Source organism: Diaphorina citri, unplaced genomic scaffold, assembly GCF_000475195.1.
Source record: "Diaphorina citri unplaced genomic scaffold, Diaci psyllid genome assembly version 1.1 scaffold61, whole genome shotgun sequence".
NCBI lineage: Eukaryota > Metazoa > Arthropoda > Insecta > Hemiptera > Psyllidae > Diaphorina > Diaphorina citri.
This window is the reverse complement of record NW_007377498.1, coordinates 274,797-290,277: the sequence shown is the minus strand read 5'-3', so window position 1 is coordinate 290,277 and position 15,481 is coordinate 274,797. Positions and strand designations below refer to the sequence as shown.

The 15,481-nt window shown below is 34.8% G+C and overlaps 1 protein-coding gene across 1 annotated transcript in view; it reads left to right on the top strand.

Moving 5' to 3' along the window:
- Positions 1-15,481, top strand: part of LOC103518509 (G1/S-specific cyclin-D2) — a 145,889-nt gene that overhangs the window by 106,190 nt on the left and 24,218 nt on the right. The window lies entirely within an intron of this gene.

The following is a 15,481-nucleotide window of genomic DNA, read 5'->3' as shown; positions in this document are numbered from 1 at the left end:
GAACTCTAGAAAAAAAAATCCCATTAAAATGACATTGATATTAAATTTTAAACATTCGTTAACTCCAAGACTTGAAAAAAAAAAATAATTATGACACAGTTGTTATTTAATAAAGAAAAGGAACAATCTATAAAATCACGAACAGGAATAAAACTTGAGAAGTGCCTGACGTCCGCCACACAAGTGTCTCCAAAGTATCGCCCAGTCTACTCACACAAAACCGGTCCATACCCTCAAACTTGTTCCGTCCGTTTGTCACATAGGAGAGAGAAAAAGGAGAGAAGCGAACAACAACGAACGAGTGTGGAGCTTTTTAGGATGCAGCTCAAGAAACAAATGAGATCTAGACAGTTGAAGCTGGAGGAATACTGAATATGAATATGTTTGTTTTTTTACTATAATAACCCCAATGTTGATTTTTCTATATTCTCATTCAATTTAATTGTATTTTATCATTCACTGTACATTCTTTGTTACACCTATGTTTAATGTTGTAAGATAATAGCCATCGATGCTAAATAAATAAATTCAATTCCAATATTATCTAGGAAATTGGGTACAGAAATGCTGTTTTAATTTAAAGATTTTTGATATTATACTTAGGTAGGTATGCCATCTTCTCTATAAAATATCTTCCCATACAGCATCTTGGTCTTTATTTGTAATTTTATCTGTATTTTTGGTAACTACAGACCTACTACCTAGATGTCCTATTGATAATAGGTTTGTCGAAGAGAGATGAAATTTGGTCTTTCCTGGGATGCGAAGATGGTGCGGGTTGTTTTTAATTGAACTGTTGTTATTTTAAGAAAAATCAAATAATGATGCCCTGAAAAAAAAAAAACATACTCGATATTGTGAGCAGCACGTTTTTATGTTAAATAAATAAAATTTAATATCCTTAAAAAAAAAAAAAAAACTAAAGTCAATGTTGCTTTACCTTTATCTCATAAAGGTAAGAGGTGTAAAGAATAATATGGGAATGGACAAAATTGTTAATTTTTTGGAAGAAATTTTTCCAAGTCCAAATTCCTGATTCCAAAAAGTACAAAAGAAAATTCAAATCAAAGTAGGTAGTAGGTACTTGTTTTAAAAAGAACCGCGCTTGTAAAAATAAATTTCAACCAATCAGAACATCGTTTATAATATTACAGAAATACCAACTGCAGAAATCAAAAGGATTTCTCTCGTTGCCTTAATTAATAGGAGAATTTGAATGGTGAAACAGAATTTTGAAAAAATGGCGCATAATCACTAACGGTCGATTAGTCTGACGAACCATATTGTTTGTGTTGGTGAAATCCACCAGACTTTTCTTTCGTTTCTACTTATTTCTTCTCCTATAGCTGCCTGATCTTCATTTGCAACCGTATATTCAATATGCATTATTTATGTTTTACTGTGGAATGCCATTATGTGTTTTACAAGGGTATTACAAATTGATGTGCATTCCTGCTCCATTTCATTCATTCACATCTTTTCTAATCAATAAAAGCATTCATTTTCGAAAACCACGTACCATGAAAATTCTGAATCTGAACTACCTATTTGTAAATGGTAATTGTAAAATTATTCTTTTAATTTAATCGATCTATGTACTACATATGTAGCTTTTCCAACGTTTAACTTGTTTAAATGGAAGGTGTGATATAATTTACTTTCTATTATCTACCTACCTGATTTTATATCAAACTTACTCTCGTTTTTTTCCTCAGTACAACTGAAATTTAATATTCTGTCGCTTTTCTAAACCTGTTGATACAACTCTCTTGTTGCTAGCTACGTCTTCTACCTGAAACCAGAAAAAAAGGTCAAAATTATTTGCCTGTGCTAGTTTCAATTCCTGTAGAGCTTTTATAAAGTAACAGTTGTTTGTTTGATTCGGCTGGCTGATCATCAGAGCGCGTTAGATCGAAATGACGTGATAAAATCCGCTGACCCATAGGTGTTTCCAGGAGGTCGTTATTTGAATAATTATCCGATTGTAATCTCGAAAAAAACATACTGGTCAATATTTTTTTATGACCCACAAACGGATATTTTCCAAACAAATACAAATCTATCCTTTCTTTCTCCCCCACTCCTTTTTCCTAATCTGATCGGCCGATCTAGGAGGTTTTTCTATGAGTTGTGTGACGTAAAAAAAGGGTCAACTCTTGTTATTGACATCTTATTGGACGTTTCCTTTTGTGCAACTTCTTTAAGTCCGATGTGAAAACTTAATTATGGTATTGGGAATGTTTGTGTAACTGTAACTGACTCCCTCTTGAAAAGAAAATCTTATTTCTGTGGTAGGTTCTTTGGTAGCAATCCCAAATTTATTGATTCGTCCTCGTTAGCGGTATGACCTTCTTTCAAAGATTTTTCCCCTTAATTTTCGTATTCTCTAACGATTTTCTTTTGTGAAAATCCCTTGCATTCAGAAGTGCCTCTTGTTTTGCTAATGGTTGATGAGGTTTTTAATTTCTCTTCTCTTCTTTCCTGTAAATCTCAGCGGTATGACCTTCTTTCAAAGATTTTTCCCCTTAATTTTCGTATTCTCTAACGATTTTCTTTTGTGAAAATCCCTTGCATTCAGAAATGCTTCTTGTTTTGCTAATGGTTGATGAGGTTTTTAATTTCTCTTCTCTTCTTTCTTGTTAATCTTTCACGCGGAAAATAGCTCTCGTCTTAACCTTGCTCAAGTGTTATGTGTAATTAACACTGCACATTTCAAACAATGTTAATTTGAGCATCTTGGTTTTCTGCCTTGGCATCTTCATTGATTGGTCAGTCAAGCTGAAAATCAGGGAGTTTCTTGTGTGTTCAAATATGGAGTTGAATATTTTGTAAATTTTCCATGTCTCAAGTGCTTTCTTGTGCTGTTCAATCTCTTAAGAAACCGTTCGCCTGGTAAATTTTCTTGGCTTTCTGACTTGACTTGTACAATACCTTGGTGTATTTCGAGAAATCCTGATCCGAGATTCTGTATTTGTTTGTACTATTAAAATTCTTTTGTAAATTTTCCATGTCTCAAGTGCTTTCTTGTGCTGTTCAATCTCTTAAGAAACCGTTCGCCTGGTAAATTTTCTTGGCTTTCTTACTTAACTTGTACAATACCTTGGTGTACTTCGAGAAATCCTGATCCGAGATTCTGTATTTGTTCGTACTATTAAAATTGTATAATACGCTCATTGTGAACTGTAAAATAACCAAGATCTTTGGTATTCTTTTCAATAATTGTTTACTTAACTTTAAACCGGACTTGTATAGTTTCGTACCCCGTACCTTTCCGATAGAATAATGATTGCAATATTAGTCAGTTATAATATTTTCTAACCGTTCATGATGCTTTTGATAGGTTTCCCCGTACCTTTCCGATAGAATAATGAATGCAATATTAGTCAGTTATAATATTTTCTAACCGTTCATGATGCTTTTGATAGGTTTTGTGTTTTCTTGTTCAGGATTACTTCTGCTGTAACGCCTTTTCTTCGGATAATGCCTTTCCAATATCTTGCACTTTGTTATTCATATCTCCATTATCTGTCTACTCATCAATTCTAACATTAGATTTCCTTTGTCTGGAAGAAATCCTTCAAACCCTTCTACAATATTCCCTTCAAGTTTTGCAATTTCATCTGGGAGAGTGCCGCTATATTGTAACTTTTCATTTTCTTTTGCAATGTTGAATACCGGAGTGTATGTATTATTCTGATTTTTAATTGTAACTTGATGGTTATTGTGAATTGCAAATATCTCTCCCCCTTTGATTCCCATCGTATGCATATTATTTAAATAATTAAAAACCAATTCATTTTTTATAACCGTAAATTTCTTTATATTGAATCTGTTGCTGTTGTGTCTAGTGCTCCTATTGAAATGTTGAGTTTCTTATTCAAAACTCGCTCGTCTACTTGTTTTCTTTTCATTTGCCACTAGCCTGTTTCTTGTGAAAACTCAAACACAATCAATTTGATTGCAGATTTTCTGCCATCGTCATCCACCGCGCCATTTTTGATTTCACTGTCCTGTACGATAATCTGACTTTGACTACATGTTTTCGAATAAAATTGGGCTCAGTTGTAACCATTTGCAACATCTTGGTGTTCTTGGTTGATAATACATGGTCGAAGGTATAAACTTGGTAAAATTACAGACGATGACACCCCTTGTCTTTATAGTTAGGGGCCATTGCTCCCTCTTCCCATAATCTCATTGGTCTTGGAAATTTCTCTACAAGATCATCAGACAAAACAGTTACGCAATGTTCATGATAATAAATATTCTTTGCTTACGAAATCTGTCTGCCTTGTATTTCACATCTCTGAAGGTGAATATGATTAAAAATGCATCAAGGAAAAGGAAGTTGAGAGAGGAAATTTATAGGAAGGGAAATTTTAAAGGCAAGACTTTTTTTGATCGAGTGAAAAAAATCCTTGAAGCCTCTTTTAATTGTATGATACCTGATGTGCTCATCACAGCAGGGTTTTTCTAACAAAAGTCGTCTGGGAGATGTATTGAATATATTAGGGAACTCTCAGGTCTCTTCAGAAGCTCTTATGCCATGAAACCTCTTTACTATTTTTGTTATTGAATAAAATTTTGATTAATCTTTAAAATTAACCACAGATTTAAATAATGCTCCTAGAAGGAAAGGCCCGCAACCCTTTCTACTCACTGTAGATTCACGCCAGGTATTTTAAATGACGATAAAGTGCTAATCAGATTTTCCCTATCATTAATATGTGTCAGGAGTGAAATTCATCTTGGTCACGGGAGAAGTCAAATGTCATTTTCAACATCTAATATGATATTATGATCCAGTCATGTCACCATTAGTGTTAGACATCCTGGTGGTAAAAATCTGGACATACACAAAGCCTTTGACACAGACAAGTTCTCGCATGGCTATTTATTGATATTGTTATTGGTTAATTTGACTCCTGGATAATGGATGTCGTCTTCTTTTGTTGCTGTCCCGTGAATAATCTCATTATGTAGTCTATTTTTTTCGTCCATTCATTTCTTTTTGTTCGGTCACATCTTTTTGTCATTCATTCTGTTGTTGATTCATGAGATCATTAGAGATTTCCTTCCAGGGAAAGGATTAAGGAATTAGTTGATAATCTACTAGGCATTTTTGACGACAGTTTGATTTCAACCGAATGGGACGAATGAGTCTTGAATGTACGAACAAGTCTATCTCAGATGTTATCTAAAAGATCCATTTCGATCTTATCTAAATTGAATAAAAAGTCTTTAATAATGTCATATCATTTGATTTAAAATCTGAGAACTGAAATCGGGAGCTGGTATAATAGAAAAAGTGATTATTTACAATATGAAGAAATCTGTAACTAGTTACTTACGTACAGTTAAATCTTTTTCTTTTCATTATCAAGCTCCTTCTCCTTCTACACAATTTAAAATCTGAGAACTGAAATCGGGAGCTGGTATAATAGAAAAAGTGATTATTTACAATATGAAGAAATCTGTAACTAGTTACTTATGTACAGTTAAATCTTTTTCTTTTCATTATCAAGTTCCTTCTACACGTTCTCTCAGTTTTAATCACTTTTGCATATAATTTTCTCCTTCGCCTTCACAAATCACGAGGGTTGAAGCACATCCGCTGTGAGTGTTCTCAGCATTTGTGATTTCAAATGTTGACACTCGCTTCTATGTTTCTCGTCACGATTGACCTTCTACACATTGTATGTTTCTAATGCTTCTTTATCAGTCTTTTGGCCTCTTTCATTTCTTGAATCATGTGCAATAAGTTTGCATTAGGAAGATTCAGTTTTACGTTTATTGACCTGCGAGCTTTGGTGTGAAGCATATTTGTTCTCATTTAAAACTGTTGTCTGAATTCATATGAAACCGTTGAAAGTTGTAAAATTTGATTTTAATGTATGCAAAAGATTGATTTTCTTCTTGGCTGATGGTAGGTAATTAGGTATACATATTTTCTTAATGTGAGTAACGATTTTCCTGATGGCTAATTTTCTCTCAGTTTTAATCACTTTTGCATATAATTTTCTCCTTCGCCTTCACAAATCACGAGGGTTGAAGCACATCCGCTGTGAGTGTTCCCAGCATTTGTGATTTCAAATGTTGACACTCGCTTCTATGTTTCTCGTCACGATTGACAAATTAGCGGTCAAAACGTTAGCTTCCATCTGGATAATCACGGGCTCGAATCCCTTCCAGGTCAAGAACCAAAATCACATTCTTCAGTTTGGTTGGTATCACTAAACTTGTGCGTACCAGAAACTACTTCAATGACCAAGATCACATGAACAGTGTAGATTTAGTATCTGTTCAAAATATCAGTGATGACAGCACGATCAGATTATTGATCGATCCATCTCAACAAATTAGCAGAATTTAAGTTAATTGTTGAAGAACTGCTTCAACAAATACATAGTTCTAAACATAATGAAATACATTATACCTACATACTGCAAGAATTCAATCACTATAAATAAAACACAACGAATCTTTCAAAATTCAAAAATTAAGACGACAGTTTCAAAGAATTTAAAGTTATTGTTCACAAACGCATCATAAATTGATTTCTTTACGAGAAGAAAGAAGAATTTAATAACTTCTTATTGTAGAATTTCTTCAGTTTGGTTGGTATCACTAAACTTGTGCGTACCAGAAACTACTTCAATGACCAAGATCACATGAACAGTGTAGATTTAGTATTTGTTCAAAATATCAGTGATGACAGCACGATCAGATTAATGATCGATCCATCTCAACAAATTAGCAGAATTTAAGTTAAATGTTGAAGAATTGCATCAACAAATACATAGTTCTAAACATAATGAAATACATTGATGGCTAATTGCATATTTATTTCCTCATAGGAAACAAACACCTTTTGTTCTTTCTTCTGACAGTCTTCCCACCCTGGGGACTATTTTTTTCCTTTCTTCTTCTGTTACATAATGGATTTCTAACACCCTGAGAAAAAACAATAACAACTGGAAAGGATGCATTAAAAAGAAAAAAAAAACTCTGAGACTACCCTGAGGTTCCTACCGAAAGAGAAACAGGAAGACCGGGAAAAAACTTGACAATAGGAAAACTTTGAAAAAAAGTTCCTATGTGTGTGTATGGAATTTGGGTGGTAAAAAAGGACGCCCAGGAAATGTAAAAAAAAAAAACTACTGACATTTTCGAACTTCATTTTCAGTGTTTTTTACTAATGGGTATTGTCAGCTTTCAGCTTTTTGTTTAGTTCCTATTTGCCCCAAAGTTATTTCTGACTTGCAGTCTCTGTGTTGATTTTTCCTATAACTGACAATAGGAAAACTTTGAAAAAAAGTTCCCATGTGTGTGTGGAATTTGGGTGGTAAAAAAAGGACGCCCAGGAAATGTAAAAAAAACTACTGGCATTTTCTTCATTTTCAGTGTTTTTTACTGATGGGTATTGTCAGCTTTCAGCTTTTTGTTTAGTTCCTATTTGCCCTAAAGTTATTTCTGACTTGGAGTTTCTGTGTTGATTTTTCCTATAACTAGGTATTAACTTTATTGATCTTTTTATGAGAACTTTGGTTAGTTTTCTTATGAAGCATTTTGAGTAGAGGAGTATGTTCGTGGAGGACTTTTTTCATTTGAATAAATTTTACGCAAAGAGTAGTGATCTTGTCACTTTTTTTTTTCCTTAGAAAAAAGTTCATTTTCCCAAATCAAAAACACGTTAGTGCCCTCGGATGAGTCATCTATAATAGGAAAATAACGGTTTTACTTTCAAACATTATGGAAAGCCTTTTCTAAAAAAAAGGTTTTTTTTTCGGTAGTGGCGTCTGGGAGATGTATTGAATATATTAGGGAACTCTCAGGTCTCTTCAGAAGCTCTTATGCCATGAAACCTCTTTACTATTTTTGTTTGTCTAGTGCTCCTATTGAAATGTTGAGTTTCTTATTCAAAACTCGCTCGTCTACTTGTTTTCTTTTCATTTGCCACTAGCCTGTTTCCTGTGAAAACTCAAACACAATCAATTTGATTTCAGATTTTCTGCCATCGTCATCCACCGCGCCATTTTTGATTTCACTGTCCTGTACGATAATCTGACTTTGACTACATATTTTCGAATAAAATTGGGCTCAGTTGTAACCATTTGCAACATCTTGGTGTCCTTGGTTGATAATACATGGTCGAAGGTATAAACTTGGCAAAGATACAGACGATGACACCCCTTGTCTTTATAGTTAGGGACCATTGCTCCCTCTTCACATAATCTCATTGGTCTTGGAAATTTCTCTATAAGATCATCAGACAAAACAGTTACGCAATGTTCATGATAATAAATATTCTATGCTTACGAAATCTGTCTGCCTTGTATTTCACATCTCTGAAGGTGAATATGATTAAAAATGCATCAAGGAAAAGGAAGTTGAGAGAGGAAATTTATAGGAAGGGAAATTTTAAAGGCAAGACTTTTTTTGATCGAGTGAAAAAAATCCTTGAAGCCTCTTTTAATTGTATGATACCTGATGTGCTCATCACAGCAGGGTTTTTCTAACAAAAGTCGTCTGGGAGATGTATTGAATATATTAGGGAACTCTCAGGTCTCTAGCCAAAGAAAAGCTGGCAAATTCTTCAAAAGTAATAGAAAGGAAGAAGTTGGCAAGTTTTAGTAAGCAATGCAAAGGGCCATCAAACTTGAAAAGTGAAAATGAAGTCATCCAAATTCAAACAAGATGTTCTCTTGTTCAGAAAGAGGAGTTGGGCCGAGTTGGTTTGGATTGGGCAGCTAGCAGTTCCGCAACTGTCTTCATTAATGGAAAGTGGAAAGTGGAACAAGAACACCACTTGTTAAAAGTCCAGGAATGTTATCAAGAATTCGATAATGGAAAGTGGAGTTTCTAGATTTCGCTGATCCTGTGCCTGATTCATTGGACCATGGCCCTATATGTTTCACCTGTTGTAACATTTGTCTTGAAGCATGATTACTACTGGACACCCGGGTTCAAAGACTTGCCAGTGTCATTGAACAGTGTCCAGAGTTCAATCATCGGACGTGCAACCAAATTGACTAGTACTTTTTGGGGTAGACATTTCCGGTTAGAAACACCACAATTGACCATGTCTTTGGCTACTTTAAATTTACGTTGTATAGGTACCAATTTAGACAAATGCTCGTGATCGCAAAGAGTGGTAGAAAGAACAGTTAAACGTACGTAACTGTTTGAAACGTACAAGATATTCAATGAGCATTTAACTGACAAACTTGTCGAAATTGATGTCAAAAACGCAACTGAAATCAACAAATTCATGAGTAGATGACGTAACTTCGAAGGAAAGAAAAAATCAAAAAGGTGACATGTACGTAGATAATGAAAAACTAGATTAATTAAATAAAATAATTTATATAAAAAAGCACACATACAAAATAGTCAACGGAATACTTATTAGGTATTATCTACTGATCTCGGAACACCATTTTTCCATCATCTAAATTTCCAAATAACCAAGTATAACCTATACATGGTTATTGAAATGAAACCTTGACAGTCTAAAATTTTAACCATGCTTACACTTTTTAGATCTGATTTTAATCAAAGATATCTTTGTAAATATTTGACAATAATTACATTGAAGCTCTTGATAAAACACCTGTCTGAATCTTGCGTATTAAGCAAACTATTTTATAAAAAAAAGCAATCCAAAACTTAAAGTGAACGTCATTTTTCTGGGTCATCTAATGGATCCATCAGCAATATGAAAGGAACTAATAAATTGGTCACCTAAATGACTTCGATCATGACCTTTGTTCAGGTTTCCTGGCCAATATAGGGGACATGTGTTCAACATTGTCTAGTCAAGATGTTTGATAATGAGTCCGATATTGTCTAATAATCCAGTCAAGATGGTTTCTAATGGGTCTCGGATCTGTGCTCCTTATGTAAATGTGTCGTGCAAGATCTGTGCCAAACTGTCCTAATGCACTCAGCACACCTGCCCTATTCCTAGCCTTGATGTTAATGTCTTCATTTAGTTTGCTCTTAAGATTTATCTTAATTGCTCACATCCGCGGATCACTATGATCTGATAGTTCATTCGACGAAAGAATTCGGAGACTTTTTCACAATCCTTATAACTTGTCTTCAAAGCGTTGGTTGTTTATTTGACATACTGCTGCACATAAACGTACATACCCCATGTCAATGTTTGCTTCCATGTTGAAGATGTGATTGCCACATTGCATATACGTGAAATATTTCAGGAGGTATGATATGATGAGCGGCCTTAAGAATCAAGAGGACTTCGCCTTTGATTGATATTGCCCTAGTTTTATTGATTTCAAAGGTTACGACTTTGCTTAACAAGGGTTTAAAAAATGTCTTTTTACCGAGGCCCGCTGGCGCTTGAGCCATTGAACTTGGGAATCTAGAGCTGTTATTTTGAATTCGAAGTTCCTAACCTGTTAATTCCTTTCGACTTTGTAGTTTACAACCTGTTGAATTCGTTGACAAAACGCACTTTTACAAAAGCTGCCTTTTTCAAGTTCAGTAATGGCTGTGGTATTGTTGAACTTGAAATGTATCGCTCAACATGATTTGTTGAATTTTCATTTTGAAAAGAACCAAGTCCCGACTGATAAAGTTTCTCAACTTCGTCAGAACAGCAAGAGTCAAGTTACCCCCTCCTTGGCATAATGGGACGTTTTCCTTTCACTATGCGACGCGATGTATTATTAGGTATGTTTAGGAAGGAAGTCGTCTTACCTCTGATTTCAACAATAAGGCAATCACTAGGTTACGTACAGATTATTGACTTGGAAATCGTTAGAACGCCAGATGGGGCTAAAGAATATTTTCTTTTCAATGAGACTATAATAGCCATGTGAGAGCATTCCATTGTTTCATACCTCATTCCACTTTCTTATTGAATATTTCTCATCGTCTAGTCGGGGTTGTACACCCTTGTTTTCCTTTCACTATGCGACGCGATGTATTATTAGGTATGTTTAGGAAGGAAGTCGTCTTACCTCTGATTTCAACAATAAGGTAATCACTAGGTTACGTACAGATTATTGACTTGGAAATCGTTAGAACGCCAGATGGGGCTAAATAATATTTTCTTTTCAATGAGACTATAATAGCCAAGTGAGAGCATTCCATTGTTTCATACCTCCTTCCACTTTCTTATTGAATATTTCTCATCGTCTAGTCGGGGTTGTACACCCTCCCTAGTTTCACATTCAGTAACAACTTCTTCCTTAGCAGTCTCCTTTGCAAAAGTTTCTTCAGTATTAGCACATTGAATAATAATTAGAATAATTGCATTGTGGACAGTGTGGTTTACTAGAGGTCTTGCAGTCCTGCTGATGTCTGGGATTGATTTACCCTCGGATGAGTCATCTATAATAGGAAAATAACGGTTTTACTTTCAAACATTATGGAAAGCCTTTTCTAAAAAAAGGTTTTTTTTTTTCGGTAGTGGAAAAAAAATGTCTTGGCAGGTAAGAAAAACCATTGTCTTGGGGAGGCCCTGTCATTTGATTTAGGTCTAGACGTTTTTTGTAAGGGAGGTTAAATCCCTTTGGCTAATGAAACGAGTTCCGTCTTAAAGGAATTAATTATTTATCTTGTGAACTATATTAAATTTCTTTTCCTTCACGCATAGGTAATCTGCATCCGCGTATCTCGGCGGCTTTTGTATCAAGATCCGGTTTCCTTCTATCTCAGCATCTTTGGCTATATCTTAACAGCTGTAATTCCTTCATGTGAGTCTTCTTTGATTATTTGATATAATTTTCTCATGACTAATTTTCTTCGTTTTCTTTTTTGATTTCAGGTAATTTGGAGTAAAACTCACTTTCCACCCTTTCAATATTCAGACGTGTATCGTAAGTTATTTTAATGAAAACTATCTAAATTACATTGAAAGAATAATACCAGTTGTATCCAAGAGTGAGAGTTATCAATGAATACCAAATTTCAAGTTAATTGATCTATCTCTTAGAAACTGCTCGACGACAGGTAAATTACATAAAAACTGACGTTGACAACGTTATGATCCAAGATATTTTCTTAATATTGAAAGATTTACCCTTTACTTAATTGTAGAGCATTTTCTAACCCCAACATCTTACATTGAGCCGCACTGCACCGTTATCTCTAACCCCAAAACTGCATTTCTCTCTTGAGATCTTCAATGCCGCGCCCTTAACCTTTCCTGCCCCCTCGTCTACAATGTCTAGTCTGTGAAAATTTTCCTGTCGGGAAGGAACTCTGTGAAATCCGTTTTCTGGACTCTTTTTCATTCTTTTAACACACTTGAATGGGCGAAGTAGATTTTTCGCCATTGTTATCTAGGAAACCTTTCTTTCAAGTTTCTTCAGCTGTCGTTTTTTCGTTTTCTTGCCCTTCTTCTATTGTCTCGCCAAGTTTGTCGCGCAATTTATTGAGTTCTCTTTTATAATTTTGATATATGACGTAGAATGTATGGTATTTCAAAATTCTCTTTGGTTTTTGTCTCGCGATTGTCATTGTTTACTTGGATCTTGAGACTTCTTTCAAGATTTTTCTCCTTATATGCCTTGAGTCTCTCCGCCTCTTTGACAATGGAAATGCCATCAGCCTATCCGCGCTCCTTATTCCAGACGAACGGGTTTGCGGAAAACCCACTGGCTATTTCCCAGCACTCGGAAATCTGGATTAAAAGTGTGGTTTTACGGTTTTTCTTTCGCGTTATACCCCCGCGTAACCGCTAAAGATAGAAATCTTTACTGTTCGCTTCATTTAACTCGAATGGATTCACTTCATTTAGATTTCATTCGGTAGGAATAGAAGATAATCAAAATGAGGATTAAAAGATTTGAGCATTTAACTGACAAACTTGTCGAAATTGATGTCAAAAACGCAACTGAAATCAACAAATTCATGAGTAGATGACGTAACTTCGAAGGAAAGAAAAAATCAAAAAGGTGACATGTACGTAGATAATGAAAAACTAGATTAATTAAATAAAATAATTTATATAAAAAAGCACACATACAAAATAGTCAACGGAATACTTATTAGGTATTATCTACTGATCTCGGAACACCATTTTTCCATCATCTAAATTTCCAAATAACCAAGTATAACCTATACATGGTTATTGAAATGAAACCTTGACAGTCTAAAATTTTAACCATGCTTACACTTTTTAGATCTGATTTTAATCAAAGATATCTTTGTAAATATTTGACAATAATTACATTGAAGCTCTTGATAAAACACCTGTCTGAATCTTGCGTATTAAGCAAACTATTTTATAAAAAAAAGCAATCCAAAACTTAAAGTGAACGTCATTTTTCTGGGTCATCTAATGGATCCATCAGCAATATGAAAGGAACTAATAAATTGGTCACCTAAATGACTTCGATCATGACCTTTGTTCAGGTTTCCTGGCCAATATAGGGGACATGTGTTCAACATTGTCTAGTCAAGATGTTTGATAATGAGTCCGATATTGTCTAATAATCCAGTCAAGATGGTTTCTAATGGGTCTCGGATCTGTGCTCCTTATGTAAATGTGTCGTGCAAGATCTGTGCCAAACTGTCCTAATGCACTCAGCACACCTGCCCTATTCCTAGCCTTGATGTTAATGTCTTCATTTAGTTTGCTCTTAAGATTTATCTTAATTGCTCACATCCGCGGATCACTATGATCTGATAGTTCATTCGACGAGAGAATTCGGAGACTTTTTCACAATCCTTATAACTTGTCTTCATAGTGTTGGTTGTTTATTTGACATACTGCTGCACATAAACGTACATACTCCATGTCAATGTTTGCTTCCATGTTGAAGATGTGATTGCCACATTGCATATACGTGAAATATTTCAGGAGGAGCGGCCTTAAGAATCAAGAGGACTTCGCCTTTGAATGATATTGCCCTAGTTTTATTGATTTCAAAAAACATACTCCATGTCAATGTTTGCTTCCATGTTGAAGATGTGATTGCCACATTGCATATACGTGAAATATTTCAGGAGGTATGATATGACGAGCGGCCTTAAGAATCAAGAGGACTTCGCCTTTGAATGATATTACCCTAGTTTTATTGATTTCAAAGGTTTAAACATCAAATTTTCAAGTTGAAAGGCCTATTTATACCTACACTGTCATGTAAAATAAGTACTTCTTGGTACCTAGATCTAACCAGGTAGGAGATAGGTCCTTGAATCCATCTCTTCCTCAACATCAACGTTATGAGCGAATTCTCTCGCCGAATAAGTCCGCCTCTCCGTTCGCCGAGTTCTCATGCTAATTCGATTTGATTAATTGTCTCAGGATATTTGAGTTGACTTTGAACTATCTCGGGACATGTTCATCTTTCATCTGTTTGGACGTCTTAATTAGTACGGTAGCAAATTGATCAGCTGTCGGTCAAAATGTGTTTGCATATTTTTTGAAAAGATAAGCTGAATTGATGAAGCAATAGGACCATAAATTAGCATTTAGATATCTGGTGGGACCTCTTACGTGACTATCATCTTGAAGAACTATGAAGATGGAATTTCGTATTGTGAATTTTGTCTTGAAAAATTCCAGCTTGAAAATTCCTAGTCAGGAATAGGAACATACCTACGTATCTAATACTTATATGACATTTAAAATTTTAAACCATCAGTTCTGGATAAGACTCTAAAGTTATGCAACGTCCATCGAGGTTTCGCTTTGGACGGCCGATCATTTAAGGACTCCTTGAAATTTTGGTTAAATCGCAAAGCACCCAGCCTTGTTAGGACGATCTAAGGGGATATTTCCCAAAGAAACGGTGGATAAGTCATATGTGTGTAAGTCCGTTTATTTTGAGAAATTTTCTCAAAAAGGAAGTCATTCGTCAACTTTCAACTTCCTCTATTTGAAATTTTGGTTGAATCGCAAAGCACCCAGCCTTGTTAGGACGATCTAAGGGGATATTTCTCAAAGAAACGGTGGATAAGTCATATTATTATGTATGTAAGTCCGTTTATTTTGAGAAATTTTCTCGAAAAGGAAGTCATTCGTCAACTTTCAACTTCCTCTACAGTTCCTATCCTTTGTACTCGCATATTGTCCTTAGCATTGTGAGTTGACAAATTAGCATAATCATTACCAGAGCAGCATTAGCATTTTACCTTCTAATGCTTTGGGAAATGAAAGCCAATTTTCCTTTTGACTGTAATCTCATGTCATTATTGCTGTTGTCAACTGATTTTTTACTTTCTCTCTATTATTATAGGTGTTTTTATAATGTTTTCTCTCAGTAAGGAATAGAAATAATTTATTTGTTGACAGTATTAATAAAAAAAAAAGTGCAAACTCAATTGCCTACAAATTTATAATTATAGTTACAGTAAATTACCTAAAAAGATCTCAAGGAGTTGAGTGTGGGATTGATTTATTAATGTTTTTCCTCACCTCCTCTATTGTTGCACTTGGTCCTGCAGTTTCCAATTCGTTTGTGCAGATTTTCTTTTCACGTCTTGTCCTGTCCATGTAGTT